Source organism: Vicugna pacos, chromosome 2, assembly GCF_048564905.1.
Source record: "Vicugna pacos chromosome 2, VicPac4, whole genome shotgun sequence".
Classification (NCBI taxonomy): domain Eukaryota; kingdom Metazoa; phylum Chordata; class Mammalia; order Artiodactyla; family Camelidae; genus Vicugna; species Vicugna pacos.
Genome location: NC_132988.1, coordinates 108,680,830 through 108,697,992, shown reverse-complemented (window position 1 = coordinate 108,697,992; position 17,163 = coordinate 108,680,830). Strand labels below are relative to the sequence as shown.

The window sequence follows — 17,163 nt, the reverse complement described above, 5'->3', positions numbered from 1 at the left end:
AAAATGATGTTTGGTTATAGTTGAGTAGAATTTGAACTTGGGAAAGTTGATGTTTCCTTCAAAATTCAAAAGTGACAGTGCTAAAGCATATTCTGGCCCTGGGAAATTCAACTTACCAGTCAATTTTAGAACAAACATTAGAAGGTAAATGTTTTGTTTGAGAGCTCATCTGTGGAAGAAACTATAGAATATTTGATATTTTTTAAATGGGTCCAAAATAAATTTCAAATATAATATTAGAAAGGTTTTCAAAGGCTATAGATCTACGAGAAAAGAGTTGTATTTTTACTTTCCTTTGGAAGACAGTATTGGATGGTGGGATTTTCGGTAATATATTCATAGTTTTCTTTAAAAGCCACATTTTTATTTTTTCCCAAATGTTCAAAAAAATGCTGCCAACATCCTACCATTCTTTCCAAAGGAATTAAATTGATTTCCATCTTCAACTACAAGTACAGCTTCCTTTCCTTTATGAAGCTCCCTTTTCTCACTTTATTGCCTATTCTAATATTCGTTCTCATTTCCTCCAAGTACCTGCTTCTCTTCTCTCTAGACAGACTACAATTTCCTGCCTGAATGTTCTGAGTTTCATTTTTTTTTATTTTCAATTCTATCTTCTGGGTTTAAAATCGTTTCTTCTCTTGTGTTTCAGTGAAATGCTACCAGTTTCTCTTTCAAGTTCCTTGGTTAAAAGAAATCAGAAATTGCAAGGAACCGACTTTAGATGCCCTCAGGATATGCATATACAGCCCTGGGAATGCTCACAAATATGTATTACCATATATCTTGTACAGAAGAGGAAATTAAGGTTGAGAGACAATTATTATAATAAAAATAATTACAGTAGTTAATGTATTTCTATCTTCTAAGCACCATGATTTGCCTGTTACAGAAATTATCTCATTTAATCCATACAGTAATTCCAAAAGATAGGTAGTATTATCTCCATTTTATAGAAGAAAATGAAACTCAAAAATATTAAATCATTGGCCTATACACTGTGGAATTTTAATTGGCACTCTATAAAGAGGCCCCCAAAATGTTAGTCACAAAATGATTCATGGGACAATGATCATAATTTCCATGATTTTACGATGATTTATTTATGAGTTAACCCTCACTCTCATATCAGATTCATATATGCCAAAACATCGCACATGGTACGTTGATTTGTCCCGAGGTAACAAACATATCTTAGTCTGTGTGGGCTGCTTTAACAAAACACCACAGAATGGGTAGCTCAGAAAGAGCAGAACCTTGTTTCTCACAGTTCCGGAGGCTGGAAGTCCAAGCTCAAGATGCCAATATGGTTGAGTTCTGGTAAATGTCACCTTTCTAGTTCATAACTGATGCCCTCTCTCTCTGTCCCCACGTGGTGGATGGGACAAGGGCTCTCCAAAGCCTCTTTTATAATAGCACTAATCCCATTCACAAAGGCTGCACTCTCAAGAACTAAGCACCTCCCAAACACCCACCTCCTAACGCTGTCATCTTTGGAAGTTAGGACTTCAACATGTGAATTTTGGTGGGACACAAACATTCAGACCTTAGCATTTGGTAATGTCACCCCATAGATAGTCATTACTATATCATTACTTCTTTTTTTCAGTTGCTTTTAGCACATTGAGATGCAGCATAGTTAAATTGCCATTAGCTAAATAAATTTAAAAATACATTATTTTAAAAACTATTATTTTTTAAAATAATCCACTCTGTCATGACATAAGAAATGACTATAAAATGATATTTAGAGCCAAAAAATGTTTGCTGATCATCTCATGGCCAAAACTTATGAGACATATCAACATTCAAGATAAAGTATGCAATTTTTTTTTCCCACTTAAAAAGTGCAACTACCCCTATCAGCTGACATTTTTATTGGCATTGTGGAGAACATACATATCTTTTTCTTGCAACTCCTCATAACTTCTGCTGTGGGTGGAGTGTATTTTCCAAGACCATGATGTTGGACTTGGTCATGTGATTTTCAGTGCTTAAAATTATCTTAGTAGACTTCTATATGTGGGCCTGGTTTGCCTTGCCCTTTTGAGCACCTAGGTTTTCTATAAGAACATTCTACGAGTAACTTTTGATTAAAAAGTAGTAATTAGAAAACACACAGAGCAGAGCTGAACCTAACGCACAATGCAGAGCCAAGCCTGGCTGATCCTAAGTGGATGCCCCAGTGGACCCACAGACTATAAATATTTGAGAGAGTTCAGCAGCAAAACAAGTGCAGATACCCAGCGGTAGTCAATGGTGTGCTGAATAGCAGGTATTTTTTTGAAAATATAAGCACACAAAATCAATCCCTTCAAGAAAAATGAGTAGCCACATATTAGAATGTTATTCCTTAGAGGACTTGGGTAATTGCTGTTACACTCTGCCAACTTAAACCAGGGATTCCAGCTCATGCTGTTTTGTTTTCACAGACATGGATTCAGAACTTGACCATGATTTTTTAATAATTAGTATATTAGCTCTTTATGAAATTCTTCCCTTCACTCCTGTGATTTTTAGTCAGCCCACAAACAGTGGGCTCACAATCCCTTTCCCTTCTAATCTACACTGTTTTTATAACTTAAATAATTCACATCTCTAAGTTAATTACAAGTGCCCAATCAGGCAAAATTTCATTGATGGCATTGTGTTTGTATTTTCCTGTTTGTGTTAACTTTCTTCTTTTGTTCCAACAATCATATTGAAAACATATCTTATGTGTAGGTTATGAATGTGGGCTCTGTAATTAGACAGAAAATCAATCACAATTATTTAATTTTGTTAAGCTTCAAATGCCTGTTCTTGCATGGATTAATATTAATTGCTTTTACAATTGTTGCCAGTGTTAAATAAGTCAATAAATTTCTTAGCAGAGTGGTTGACACGTAGTCAGTACTCAGTGGGCAGAGTAGGGGGCTGTGGGAAAGGACATGGTAACGCAAAAGACTGCCATTTTGATTTATCATACAAGGGCCATCACAATATGGTCTAAAAGTGCCTTGGGAAATCTACACTACCAGATACCATCCTTGTACACTAAAGGCCATTCATACAATTCCTCCTTGCTTTAGTGTGTGCTTGTTTATTCTTTCTATAATGTCTTTATTCTTCTCTTTTTTTTCCTAGCAGCCAAACTTCTCTATTTTAAGATGCAAGTCATATACTACCTCCTCTGAGAGAACCTCTGTGATCCATGCATGGTGAGTTTGTATATTTCACCTTCATTATCCTATGATATTCTGTTACTAAAATTATGAGCCTGTATGCGAAACACCCATCAAGTGGTCAGTTGCAAGAATGTCTGGGGACGTTTTTATTCATCTCCATAACACTAATGCCTCTGGCCATACTCAGTATGTGTTTATTAAATGAATGGATATATGTATGCAAAACTGAATGAGAACGGTAGTTCACTTTTTTGTGAAACAAATATTAACATGTGAAGACTCTCTACACATTCATATTTCCTGCCAAAATTAGTAAACACAGACTCTTCCATGAATTTAATTTTCCATGTGTCCACATGTCCCAAGATCTGTGAATACCATACAAACCCTTCCAAATATTCTTTTATATAATTTAAATGAGATCGTCAGTACCCACAGTTATATAACTTCAATATGTTGGATCTTGTTATTTTATTCAAAATGACTATCAGTTTGTCATATTTGACATCTCAGGTAAATATTAAGCGTTTTAAGAATTTCTGTGAATTTTGCCATTCTTGTTATGCTCTCCAAGTTGGATATTCTGTGTCTACATTTGGAGAGCACAGTTGGATGTCTTTATGAAGCCTTGAATAATTTTGATACTAATTTAACTGCGATAGACTAACTCCAGCATCTTGATTAACCTCAGTATTTTTAGTGCTCATTGAGGCATTTTTTTGTCAATGGTTTAAAGATTACAAAATTCAGAAGTGAACATCTGCTATTCTTTCCATCTTCACTACATAAAAAATTCAATTGCGGAAGAAAATCAGAAAACCCTCCAGGACTAGGTATCTCCATATTGTCTTTGACTTCACTTTGATTTTCAATTTAAATACGTCTGTAGAGTTTTGTTACAATAATAATTGTGTCAGACTGGGTACTCCCTATGTGCCAGGCATTGTATAGACTTTAGATAAATTACTCATTGAATTCTAAGTTGGTACTAAGAAGTAGCTATCATTATCTTTATCATATACAGATACATGGATAGACAGGTGGATAAAGAGATGTGGAGCCTCAGGTAAATTAATTTGCCTACAGACACATATTTAATAAGCAGCCAAACCTGGCTTTGAATTCAGTTCTAAAAAATTCCAAATCCCTTACTCTTTTCATGTACCACATGGCCTCTGTGCTATTTTGCATTTAAAAGAGGAATTTAGTTGTTTAGTTGGAGTATGTAATAAAGTATTTCATAACCGAGACAATTCCAGCCAGACACACACACAAACACACACACATGCACACACACAAACACAGAATGACTTTGGTCCCCATTTCCCAAACTTGGCAAAGTCTTGATGTGTAATTATAATATACCAAGCATAGCCTAGAGAGCTAGAGGGTAATTTTATCCTGATGTTCTTTTGATATAAATGAGCAGGAAAGGCAAAAAATATTCCAGTCTTCCTCTTATTAACCAAATGAACATCTGAGCAACCTGCTTGAAACACTCTTTGATGTAATTTGTGGATCTTAGCAAAGTTCTGCCGAGAGCACTGTTGTAAAGATGAATAAGGGCATTATTACAAAGTCAACAAAAATATAGATCCTTGATACAATCATTTAAATAGAGTCCATGATGTAACTTAAGTACACAAGTGTAAAATGGAGAACACAAATGACGAATTGTGCACATGTTGGGCAGAATGTTATTTTTTATCAGATTAAGTATGTTAACTGACTAAAAAGGCGAATTTTGTCATTAAAATAAATGTTTAGTTCTCTTGTTACGTCACAGTACCTTGTTCACTTCCAATATAACACTAATTATATTTATAAATTAAATAGATTTATTTGCTTCATGCTTGCTTTTCTTCAATAAAAATGTTTTCCAGAGCAAGAACTAAGTTTATCATGTATCCTTAATCCTAACACTAGTAAATACTCAGTAAGTATATTGTTGCATAAATATCATCAATGGATCTATTTAGATGGTCTTGCTCATAACCAGTCTAATAGACAACAATCAAAGTAAAATGTCATCTTAGCTTAAAATATTTTAAACTATTTATTTTAAAGTGCAATATAAAATAACGTTCCAAACCCAGCTTTGCTGTGTACTAGTTATATGACCTTGGGCAAGTTATTTAATCTCTTAATGCCGTTTCCTCATTTTAAATTAATAATAATGTCTACATCCTAGCATTTTTGTAGGGATTTCAAGAATCGACATCAGTATCTAGTATAGTGCCTAGTAGGGACTATATAAATGTTGGTCTTATTTTTATTCTTTATTAAAGATTAGGCATTTTCCCTCTGCACCATGATATCTAGCCACGTTGAGGGGATGCGGTTGAGGAAAATGATGATGTGTAAGGGATGATCCTTAATCTCTTAATGGAGACTTTTCTAGCACTAGGAGTTTTCCACCAGGGCAGTCACTTTTGCTTTCATAATTAAGCAGATTAAGAAAACTCCATAGAAATTAAAAACAAACAAGCAAGTGGGAATAGGCTGCCGCAATGGAAAAAGTATAAATATTGCTGAACAATAGACTTACTTTCAAATTCTGGTGATGATTGTGATCTTAGATGAGCACCTTTTTGATTTCTGGTTTTTTCATCTGTGAAGTGGGATTTGTTTAAAAAAAATTTTTTAAGATTATAACGTGCAGAATCTTAGCAAAATTGTCATTTCTGCCAGAGAATTTTATAACTCTTCTTTGATTTAATACATTTACTTATCAACAACTGGCTCCTCAAACAACCTGAAGTTGCATGGCCCTAGTGGTTTATCATCTGCTCCCTGGTCCAGAGGAACTGAGAGGGGATTGCAGTGACTTGCAGTGTGACTTAGCAGCGACAGTACTCAACAAAGCCTGTGGATTCTAAGCCACCATTCTGGCTCCTGCACATTCTCATGTGTTGGAACTTGAGGAAAGGACTATATTTCCAAGCCTTTGGCTAGCCATGCTGAGTTTATGATTATTATACTTAATCATAATGAAGACCAAATGAGAAAATGTAAGTGGAGACGTATTCAGATCTATAATGTGCTATGCAAATGTAATAGCTTGGGACCCAAATGTTACAAACATGGAACACTTGCTTCAGAACCCAGTGGGGGCAAGTTTCATTCATTTGGATCCAGCAGGCATTGCTAGGGAATATGGCTGGGCATTTGGCATCCTAGAATTAAAACAGGAGCTATTAATATGTCTCTGACTATTGTGAGGTTCATTCATAATTCACTCTGCCCGAGCTTCACTGCTAAAAAATCCGCTGAAATACAGCCCAGCCCACTCAGTACAGCTTATTTACCAACCTCATTGCACACCTTCCACGTGACGTGGAGCCATCCATCAGGGACACGTACAGTATTTTGGGCTCTGCTATTTCTTTTAGCAAGAAAAATACTGCTTTTAAACTGTTGCTAGATGAAAACTGCAATTTTTAATGCTATCTTACATTTATACCAAACAAATTAACATAGATGCCACAACACAAACAACTTAGTCTTTCTTTCAAGCGTTACCAATTGTAACAGTAAAGTCAAGAGATGATATATTAATTTGCTAGGGCTTTCATATCGAAGTATCCCTAACTGGGTGAATTAAACAGCAGAAGTTTATTGTCTCACAGTCCTGGAGTTTAGAAATCTGAGATGAAGGTGTCAGAGAGCTGAATTTTCCCAGGCTTCTCTCCTTGGCTTGTAAATGACCATCTTTTCCTTGTGTCTTCATATGGCTTTCCCTGCTTGTGTGTGCATTCTAATTGCCTCTTCTTGTAAGGATACTGGTCATATTAGAATAAAGCTCATCCTAATGACCTGACTTTAACTTAATTATCTCTCAAAGACCCAAATATAGTCACATTCTGGGGTACTGAGAGTTAATTTTTGGAGGACACAAATCAGCCAAAAACAGATAGTTATGGAAGTGCAAAGCACATACTTCTAAGAGAATTTGATGGAATATTTTCAAACATTTTCTCCACTTTTTTAATTAACAAAGATTTAGCAAACATTTACTAAATAACAACTTGGAGCAGGAATCTACATTATCCTCTAAGAAATAATCAGGTGGAGACACAATTAAAGTAAAAGTAAGAATTCTATAATTTTTAATAATCTTCATAACCACCCTGTGTTATTATGCCCATTTTGGGAAAAAGTAAACTGAGACAAAAGAGGTTAAGTTTCGTGTTTAGAATCATATAGGTGGTAGCTGGTAGTCCCGCTAGTCAATTCCAGAACTGTCAGATTCCACAGCCCATAATTTTTATTCTATTTAAAAAAAATGTTTTTTTCTCTAATATGCTGACTCTACAGGAATGCATGGAGGCTGGACTAATCAGCTATCATTAGGGACTTCAAAGAATGAAATCTTTATCAAGGATTGGCTTCGGGGGTAAGCTGCAGAGTATGACCTTAATGCTCACACTCGTAAACCGCTGCTCTCCCCAACAGCCCTACATTGTGTAGTCCAGAGGTTCAAAATCCCTTCTTCTCCTAGAAGGATGAAAGCTGGGTACCAGGAAGCTTTGCTGTGGTTTAACAGCCAGTGAGTCAGAAGATAAATCCAAAAAATACAGAAGGTGGCAAGGGATTCAATGATACAAACCGAAAGAGCAGAATGAAGAAAATGGCAGACCCGGGAGGCCAGGGTGAGATCAGAAAGCAAGGACGACTCCGAGGCATTAACGTGCATGGAGAGAGATGGTGTGAAATATCTCAGAAAACCAGCTCCGGGGCAGGTCTTGGAGGACATCGAATGCCACAGTAAGGGATTTGTGCAGCGGTTTCTAGGCCGGTGGTTCTAAACATTTGTTGTGCAAAGGAAACACGTGGAGGACTAGGGACCTATTCCCAGAGTTATTTATCTTGTACCTCAGAAAATTCTGAACCTAAGTTTCCGTATGTCCCACATTGAGAACTATGTCTGTAAACGGAGTACAGCCAGGAGGGGACGGTGAGCAGGAGAATGAGACACTGGCAGATGAAGACTGGGAAACTGGGAGACCAGTTAGGACATAATTTCAGTAGATGTGAAGGTAGTTATACATTCCATGTATTTCACACTTTAATACACATATAGTATTCTTTTATTCAGCTTAGTGGAAGAAAAGTTGTTTGTTGTTTTAAACCAAGATTGAAACTGTGTGCAGTCTCAAATAATCTCAGAAAGCATTTTAATTCTCTGTAAGCATCTTGCTGCTTATCGGATTGTTTTTCCTTTAGCTTAAATCTAATAAGATAATAAAGCCACTAAGAAAGGATTAGTGATCCCTGACCTGTTCCTCTAAGATGCTTTTACCACTGGTATTATGAATCAACTGAGCTGACTTAAGTAAAATAAACGACATCCTTTACTTTGTTTAATCTGGCAGTCAGAAAGACCAAGGTCTTTCTTAATGTTCCTGCCAAAGTTTCCTCGGAGTTCATTGCAAATCCTTTTCCCTGGTGAAGGGATGCAGTCTCCTTTTCTGGTTGTCTTCCTTGCTCCCAAGAGCAGTTCTGGGAGAAAGTAAGGTGACCAACTCAAGAGGACACGTGTATATTTGCCCACAAGTTCACGGGAACTTGACTTAATCAGAATGCTGTCACAACAGAGGCTTCCAGTTAACTAGACTTTCTCATTGACAAAAGGTGAATCCTATACTTCAACCCATGCTTTGATTCAACCCATGTTTAAAATCACAAGGCAGAGACTAATTTATATTTATGTTTATAGGTTAGAAACAGCACCTATAGGGCTTCACCCAGAATGAGTATTCAAGAAAAACAAAACATGACGATTACTGAGTCGGACTTCTATCTTAATACACTTAATTTAGTGAGTAATATTTAATCTCTTTATGGTATAGATATTCTAGTCTCTTTCCTTTCTAAAACTTCATAATGATCTTCTATTAATAAAATACTGCCATTATTATGGAAATAATAGTATCTTTCTGGAACATTTAGAAAATATAAAAGCAAAATTAAGAAATTAAAAATACCCCCATCCTCACTAGAAAGAAAGAAATATTTTTATAAAAATTTTTTAAAGTATTTAGTTGTTTAAAGATATGCATTTTGGCATATCGTTAGGCCCATATATTCAAGCAGAATATATATATATATATATATATATATATATATATGCATAAATATGTGTACAGGATTCACACATAGATGCATAGTTCATGATACAAAGCTGATGCCAATAGATTTAGATTTTGCCTAGTACAGCAAGTTTAGCCAAAAGGCTTTTATGTGATATTACTGATTAGAAATAATAGTACACTTCCAGACTTACATCAAATTGTGTTTCATTAAAGATGGTGTATCCATTAATTTATTTACTTACTCATTCAACATTTATTGAGCTACTGCTTTATCTGAAACCCCATGGTCAGCATCGTTGGAATGCACATTTGCAGAGTGTACACTGTCAAGCCTCAAACAGTTAGCTGACAAAGTAGTATCCAGGCTTGTGAAAGAGACAGTATTGTCTTTCACCCAACAGCTCCCAGTAGTGCCTCTGCAGTCTACATAACTCACTTGCTTACAAGGTTTATGACTCTGCACAATAGAATAGGACTTGGGCTATAAGATGGCTGTGTATGTCAGAGAGAAGTTCGGGAGCTGGAGAAGTTCTTGGGCCATTCAACAAAAATATTTACCCTCTGGGACAAGAGATACATCCTCATTCTCTGGTCTCTGCTTACTGGGACAATGGAGTCTGGAGTTGAGTAAAACAGATAGTCATTCTGTTTGTATTATTAAGACCAAGGAGAGAATTAAACAACACTATGACTTTTGTACTTACCAAATAGTGCCATCATGGTTGATTTACTATTGTTCTGGTTGAAATAAAGTATTTTTTAGGTTATTAGGCTGTTTTGTACCAGTTCAGTAAAATCATTTTTGAAATGAATATATCTGATTTCACTTTGAAATGTTTTTAATATTTTGTTTTATTTTGGAAACTTGGTCCAATTTTTTCAGTTTAGGTTATTTTGAGATTTAATAAAATATTTTGTTTCAATCTTATCTCTGGTTCTTGATCACCTAGATATAACCTGAAGGTCACATCATCCTGATTGTGTCTTCAGAAATCTAGTCAATTGTGTAGTAAACTTGTATAAAACTCACCATTCATTCTTTATTCATTCTTTTATTCAATAAATATGTATTGTACATCTACAATGTATCAGATTTTGTGTTAGATGCTGGATGCTGGGCCAGTTGAATAAGACATGATGACTTGAGATAATATAGAACAAGCACTTTGAATGAGTATGCATATGAAGCCAACAAAGTATAAAACAAGGGGATCTCATAAAAACTGTATATTCTGAAAAGGTTTTTTGAGAAGAATAGAATGCAGGAGATATTGAGAATGGGCTACCATGAGCTGTTTGGGGAAATATAAAATAGTACCATATGGTAGATGTTATGATTGAGAATGTTTGAGTAAATAGAAGAGGTGAGCATTAGGAAGAAGACAAATTATGAGAGATCTCATTTGTAGGTGATACAGCAACTATGAAGGTAGTATTTTGATCAACTTTGTATTCAGGATTTTGTTAGTCATCAGACTTTCTATAAACAAATGTGGTAAAGTGGTGATCATTAACAATGATAAGATTCGAATCTTGCTTCTCTACCTTTTTTTCTCATGCTGTGTCCTTTTCCTAGAGTGACTTTACCCACTACTTCTATGCAGAAAATCCCTGCTCATCTTTTAAAACTGACTTCAAGATCACTGTTCTGGAAAGCATTTCTTACCTCCTATCCATGCAGACACAGTTTTCCTCTGTGCCCTTTATCCACATGAGCACTTAATTCATTGCAACTGCACTGACATTGTGTCTGTCAGATTCCTTCACTGATCTATGAGATCAATGAGAAAGTGATTGTGACCAACTCATCTTTGAATGCCTTGTTCCCAGCTTACGGAATAAAATGGAGCAGAGTCAATCAATGCTAGTTGAAATTTTGAAAGAATGAGCATGGCCTTTCTAAAGAAAGACTGGCCCCCTGATCAGTACTGTGTTACCTCCTCTATCCTTTGGCATCAAAAATGTCTTCAATTGGATTATTTTATAATAAATTGTGTGATCTGTTTTCATATGGTTATTAAACAATGCATACATAGTCAAAATTTAAGAAGTTCTAAAGAGCAAAGGGCAGAAAACACCAAAATTCTAGCACCTAGAGACAATCAATGGTAGCATTTTGGAATCTGTGCTTACAACGTACTAAATTTTATCACGGAAAGGTTGATTTTGTTTTGTTTTTTACTGTATGTGGTACACAGCAACCAGTTTAGTTAAACTTACTGTATCAGTTTATTAAACGTCTTCCTCACTCCATCTTTTAATGACTGACTGCGTGATATTTCATCATATGGGTTGGTTATAATTTGTTAGCCATTTTCCTTTGTAGGAAAGCAATATTATATTTTGTTTTGGTTTTAAAGAACTTCTCATTGTAATAACTAATGATGTGAAGAATGTTATTTTACCTAAGTCTTTGAGCTTCTCACTGATATTTTATGTGGTTTATGTAGGTAAAGGAGTACCAGAGTTGGAGACTTTCATACACATTTTTATTTTTTATATTTTAAACATTTTTTATTGAGTAATAATCATTTTACAATGCTGTGTCAAATTCCAGTGTACAGCACAATTTTTCAGTTATACATGAACATACATATATTCATTGTCACATTTTTTTTTCACTGTGAGCTACCACAAGATCTTATATATATTTCCCTGTGCTATACAATATAATCTTGTTTATTTATTCTACATTTTAAAATCCCAGTCTATCCCTTCCCACCCCCTGCCCCCTTGGCAACCACAAGTTTGTATTCTATGTCTATGAGTCTGTTTCTGTTTTATATATTTTTTTTTTTTAGATTCCACATATTAGTGATCACATATGGTATTTTTCTTTCTCTTTCTGGCTTACTTCACTTAAAATGACATTCTCCAGGACCATCCATGTTGCTGCAAATGGTGTTATGTTGTCTGTTTTTGTGGCTGAATAGTATTCCATTTTATAAATATACCACATCTTCTTTATCCAGTCATCTGTTGATGGACATTTAGGCTGTTTCCATGTCTTGGTTACTGTAAATAGTGCCTCTATGAACATTGGGGTGCAGGTGTCATTTTGAAGTAGGGTTCCTTCTGGATATATGCCCAGGAGTGGGATTCCTGGGTCATATGGTAAGTCTATTCCTAAGACTTTCATATATATTTTTAAATTGCCAACTGGAAATGTTAAATAATTTACACTGCCACAAGCAATGGCTAAGAATATGAATTTCTTTGAATAGTTTAATATTATTATTATTATTACAAACTATCAATTTGATGAAATAGGTGTATCATTTTAAAGTTTGCATTTTTTAATTATAAAAAAAGTTTGGGTATTTGGATATTTTCATATTACTAGACAACTATTATTCATTGTGTAGTTATTTGTTATAATTATACAATTATTAACTTGCAGATTTATCAGACTATATTGAATTGCTACAAATTGTTTATTTGTTGTATTTTCTATTTTTTAAGAATACCTTTATGATATATGGCATAAATTTTCCTCATTTGCATTCTAATGCTAATGAATTGACCACAAGTCACATTTTGTTCAGTCGTGTTTTACAGCTAAATATTAGTGTAATACTGGGGATCCTTGACTTCTTCCTTGCGTTTGACACTAATGTGAATGTCTTGCTAGCATTACTCATAATTTATATTAGCTTTTAAGATCAGTGATAGATTTCTTTCTCATAAGAAAATATCATTTCATTCTTGGTTCACTAAATTTTACTTTATTTAGGCATAGATGATGCATTTTATCAAATATTTTATACATTTAACTGGATGTAATTCTTTTGTAACTGCAGGAATTAATGACATGAGTTGATTTTCTAATATTGAAACACTTGATGTAACTGTGTAACTTCCTACATTTTTATGGTTCCCTTATTCTTTCAAGAAAATGAGAAGCAGATAAATACTTGCATCCTTAGTCATAAATGAGTTTGGCCCTCATTTTCTTTTACTGAGATTTCTTTGTCATGTTGGGACTTTAGGGTTCATTGACTGGATCAGTCTTACGATTTGGAAATTTTGAGACTGTTTCCTGTTTTAATTAAGTTAATAATCTATGGGTTAGTAAAAATTGCTGCCTTTGAAAAATGGAGCAGTCAGCTGTAGCTCTTACCCTCTTATTCCAAGGCACTATTATATTTTGCTAGTAGAATTTTAGTAACCTTCCAACCAGTGTCCTGTGTCCACCCTTGTGAACCTACATTCTATTCTCCACACAGCAGTCAGTGATCCTTTCAAAACACAAATCAAATTATGTCAATCTTTTGTGTAAAATCCTCTAAAGGCATCTCCTGTCACTGAGAGTATAAGACTAAACATGCTTTCCATGAATTCACAGTCCTCAACTTGTACCATAGAAAACAGTACTAGTCATGAGTCAATTCACTGAATACACAAATAAAGCATGGATGTAGCATAGTTGGAGGGGGTACACTCCACCCCCTGCAGCATTGCCTTTTATTCCTCAACCCCAGATGGAGCTGGGATAGAACTCACTCCCCTTAGAATCTCGCTATATCTATTCAGTGTCATCTGAATGTTACAGGGCAGGTGGTGGGGTGTTTCTGTAGGAAATGTAATAAATAGGCCATGGCATAAGATCAAATGGAGTCATAAGCTAATATAAGTACACACACAAATGTATGCAGGTAGGTATGTGTATGTATGGACGTTTGTGCATATTATTAATAAAGGTAGGGCATGCATATTTTTTTAAGCACATGAATTATGAAATATTAAGTATGGGCTTGTTTTTTCTGCAGTGATGTAAACTGGAAAATCTTTTGGCTGGAAGGACTCCAACCCAAACAACGCCATACCTGAAATTCCATGAAACGCCCCACCTCATTTCTATCTGGTTCTCCCCAGATAGATTATTTTGGTTCAGTTATGCCTCTGCAATTAATTTATTTCATATGACTGTAAATCACATCTACAATGAATCCAACTTAGACATCTAAAGAATCTCTAAAATATCTTTCTTTCTGAATATGTGTGGAGCAATATGAGATGTAAGTGTAATTTCAGGTACTTTGTCTCTTTATGCTTAAAAAAATGTTAAAATCTTCTCAGCAACTCTTAGTATTGTTCTTTTCAGATTATAAAATGAACGATTAGAACCAGAGGCATAGGGAAAAGTGCTGGTTTGCATAGCAGCTTTTAATTGGCAAATTGCCTAAGAATACTACTATACCTAGTCTTTGCTTTCATCCTGGAATTTGCTGGAGAAAATGTTTAATGATGATTTTCCATTTTCATTTAAGTACTTGCTTAGTATTAGCAAATTAAATTAGTAACACTACAAAGTAAGGTCTCCCAAGCCTTTTCATTATATAGCATACAGAATGGTAGGTTCTGATCTTATTAGTTTAGACCTGGTCAACAAGATCACAAAACGCAGAATGTTTACTGTGTGAATGAAAAATACTGCAACCATATCAGTAAACAAAGAATGCTGAAATCATGATGTCATCAGCCGCTGCCGCAACACCCCCCAGGGAAGACAAGCCTGCAGCCCGGCCTCTGCAGCCACTCACAACCGTGCCCTCTGAGGGGACTCAGAATAAGAAAGGACAGGATACTGGCCCTAGATAGCTAGGTGCTTGTCAAAGAAATGAATTCAGTGAGCCCAAATGTTTGCTCCCTCCCATATACAGAAAAGTGCTAAATTCTTCAACTTGAGATGCCTGGTTTTCTTTCCTTAACAAGTAATCTTTTAATGTTCCAACTACCTGGTCTTTGTTGTAAAGCTCCTATATATCCTAGACCCTCCCCTACCTCTTCGGAGCAGTCCCTCAGAGCGATCTGAGAGGCTGTCATCACAGGCTCAAAGGGGTTCGAGTCCTCAGAGATGTGCGCCAAACAAAGCATAATTCTCAACTTTCAGGTTGCGCATTTATTTCAGTCGACAACTGTATGGGCAATGAGTGGGACAGAGGTGACTGATCTGGGTAGTTCAGTCCTGAAGTCTGCAAGGATGAAGTAAAAAAAGCTCTTCTGAATCTGCTACAGATTAGTGAGGCAAATATACATAAAAACAGTAATAAAGAAATAAATTGCTTTAAAGAAGCCAGAAATAAATGTCAGAAAAAACATTAAAAGAATAAAAAGACCCTGACATTTCAAAGCCTTGCTACATAGATATGGCTTTAATATCTGATATGTTTGGCCTCAGAAAGCTGTCAATTATGTTGAAAATGTAAAAAGCATCTGAGATATCATTTATCTAAGAATGGTCAATGATTTCAAACCTGCTTACTTCTCAGTTCTTATTTATCAGTCAACATGTACACAGTTGTAGGTATTCTGAAGTCCAAACTATTTTTGCAAATGTGATAATTCACTGGCCATTCATGGGTAAAAGTGAGAACTTCTGAGTCAGATGACTGACTTGAAATCCTGCCCTGGCCTCTCACCATCTACATGTCCATGTGAAATGTATTTCACTTCCCTAGGCTAGTTTCGTTAACAGTAAAAGGAAACAATAATAGAGTCTTTCTCAAAGGTTTTAGGAATTAAATGCAGTATTATGTAAGAACTGCTTAATATAATATAATATAAACATTAGGTATTTTATTACATGTGTGATACATTCCACTGAGCACCAACCATGTGCCAAGAACTATGTTAGGAGCCATAGAGCCAATGGAGAGCAAAGAATTTGTAAAGAATGCTTGCATGGAGAAAGACAGAGAGAGAGAGAGAGAGAAAGGGCGAGAACTGTAATTACAATGCATTTGTGTTTTACAGTGTAATATACCATGACTGTAATGCTGGATTTTAGCTACTGTACTTGTTCTTCTGGATTGTTATTTCAAATATCAGAAGTCTTTTTTAAAAGATTTGGAAACATGAGATACGTTGATTTGCTTGATGTTATTTGCCTCCGTGAACCTGGGGAACACTACTTCAGCATTGATAAACATTTAAGGTCAGTACTAAAATTTGGATGAATGAACACTAGATGGCGGCATGTATGAAAAATTAAATCGGAGTAAGCCACTGTGCCAGGTTAAAAAAAAAATCAAAGGAGTCTTTCACAACAATGACTTGCTTTTTTTCATTTGGTCAGTTATACATTTTTGTTTGTTTCTTTTTATGGTTTCAAAGATAAATTTTTAAGAAATCGGAAGGAAAAAGAGACAGGTGGAAATACATTTATACGCATTTCTCTTGTTCTATAGGTAAGGTCATTGAACACTTTAGAATATCCACATGCAGATAGGTGTTTGCTGAAAGGAGATGTTTTTGAAAGAAACTCGTTTTAAATGCATTACTTGTCATTTAGGTACTAAGGATTCCAGAAACAATTGAACTTTAAAAAAACACATGATAATGGATATAATTAATTGAGTGCTTAGGGAGGTTCAGGGTTAAAAACTGTTGTAGGAGTCACCTCATCGTGTTTTTCAACAATCTAACAAGGTGGGTATATTTTTGGTCCTGTTTCGTATATGAGGATGCAGAGTTTTACAAGGCTTAAGAACTGTGAGGTTACATGTGTAACTGAGGAAGCTGAGTTTCAAATTTTAAATCCAAATCATTCTGAGTCTCCACTGAAATTTTAGCCATTTTGTTGTACAGATACTTAAATCACAGATTTTAACTACTTGATTCCTGTAAAATACATAATTTTGAGACATAGAGATAGCAGCAACCGATGTTGAATATGAGGTAGAAATGGTTTGATTTGAAGATTGGAATCAAATTATTTACAAAAATTTTGAAAATATTGGTCTCTTAATTATCCAGAGAAAATATTTGACTCTTTTGACTTTGTTAGATAAGGAAAGTCAATTAAAATTGTTTTATTTTTCAGTTGTTTTAATTGCTATCCTAGATGGACTCAACCAGCTGTTTGTGTAATGAACCTCTTAACATATTACAGAAGAAAC

At 35.1% G+C, this 17,163-nt stretch overlaps 1 long non-coding RNA gene across 1 annotated transcript; it reads left to right on the top strand.

The window, feature by feature from the left end:
• Window positions 1-8,906: 8,906 nt before the first annotated feature.
• LOC140700584 (uncharacterized) lies at window positions 8,907-14,155 on the top strand. The gene is made up of 2 exons (XR_012078996.1): window positions 8,907-8,988; window positions 14,032-14,155. It is a non-coding gene; the product is annotated as an uncharacterized lncRNA (long non-coding RNA).
• The last annotated feature ends 3,008 nt before the right edge of the window (window positions 14,156-17,163 follow it).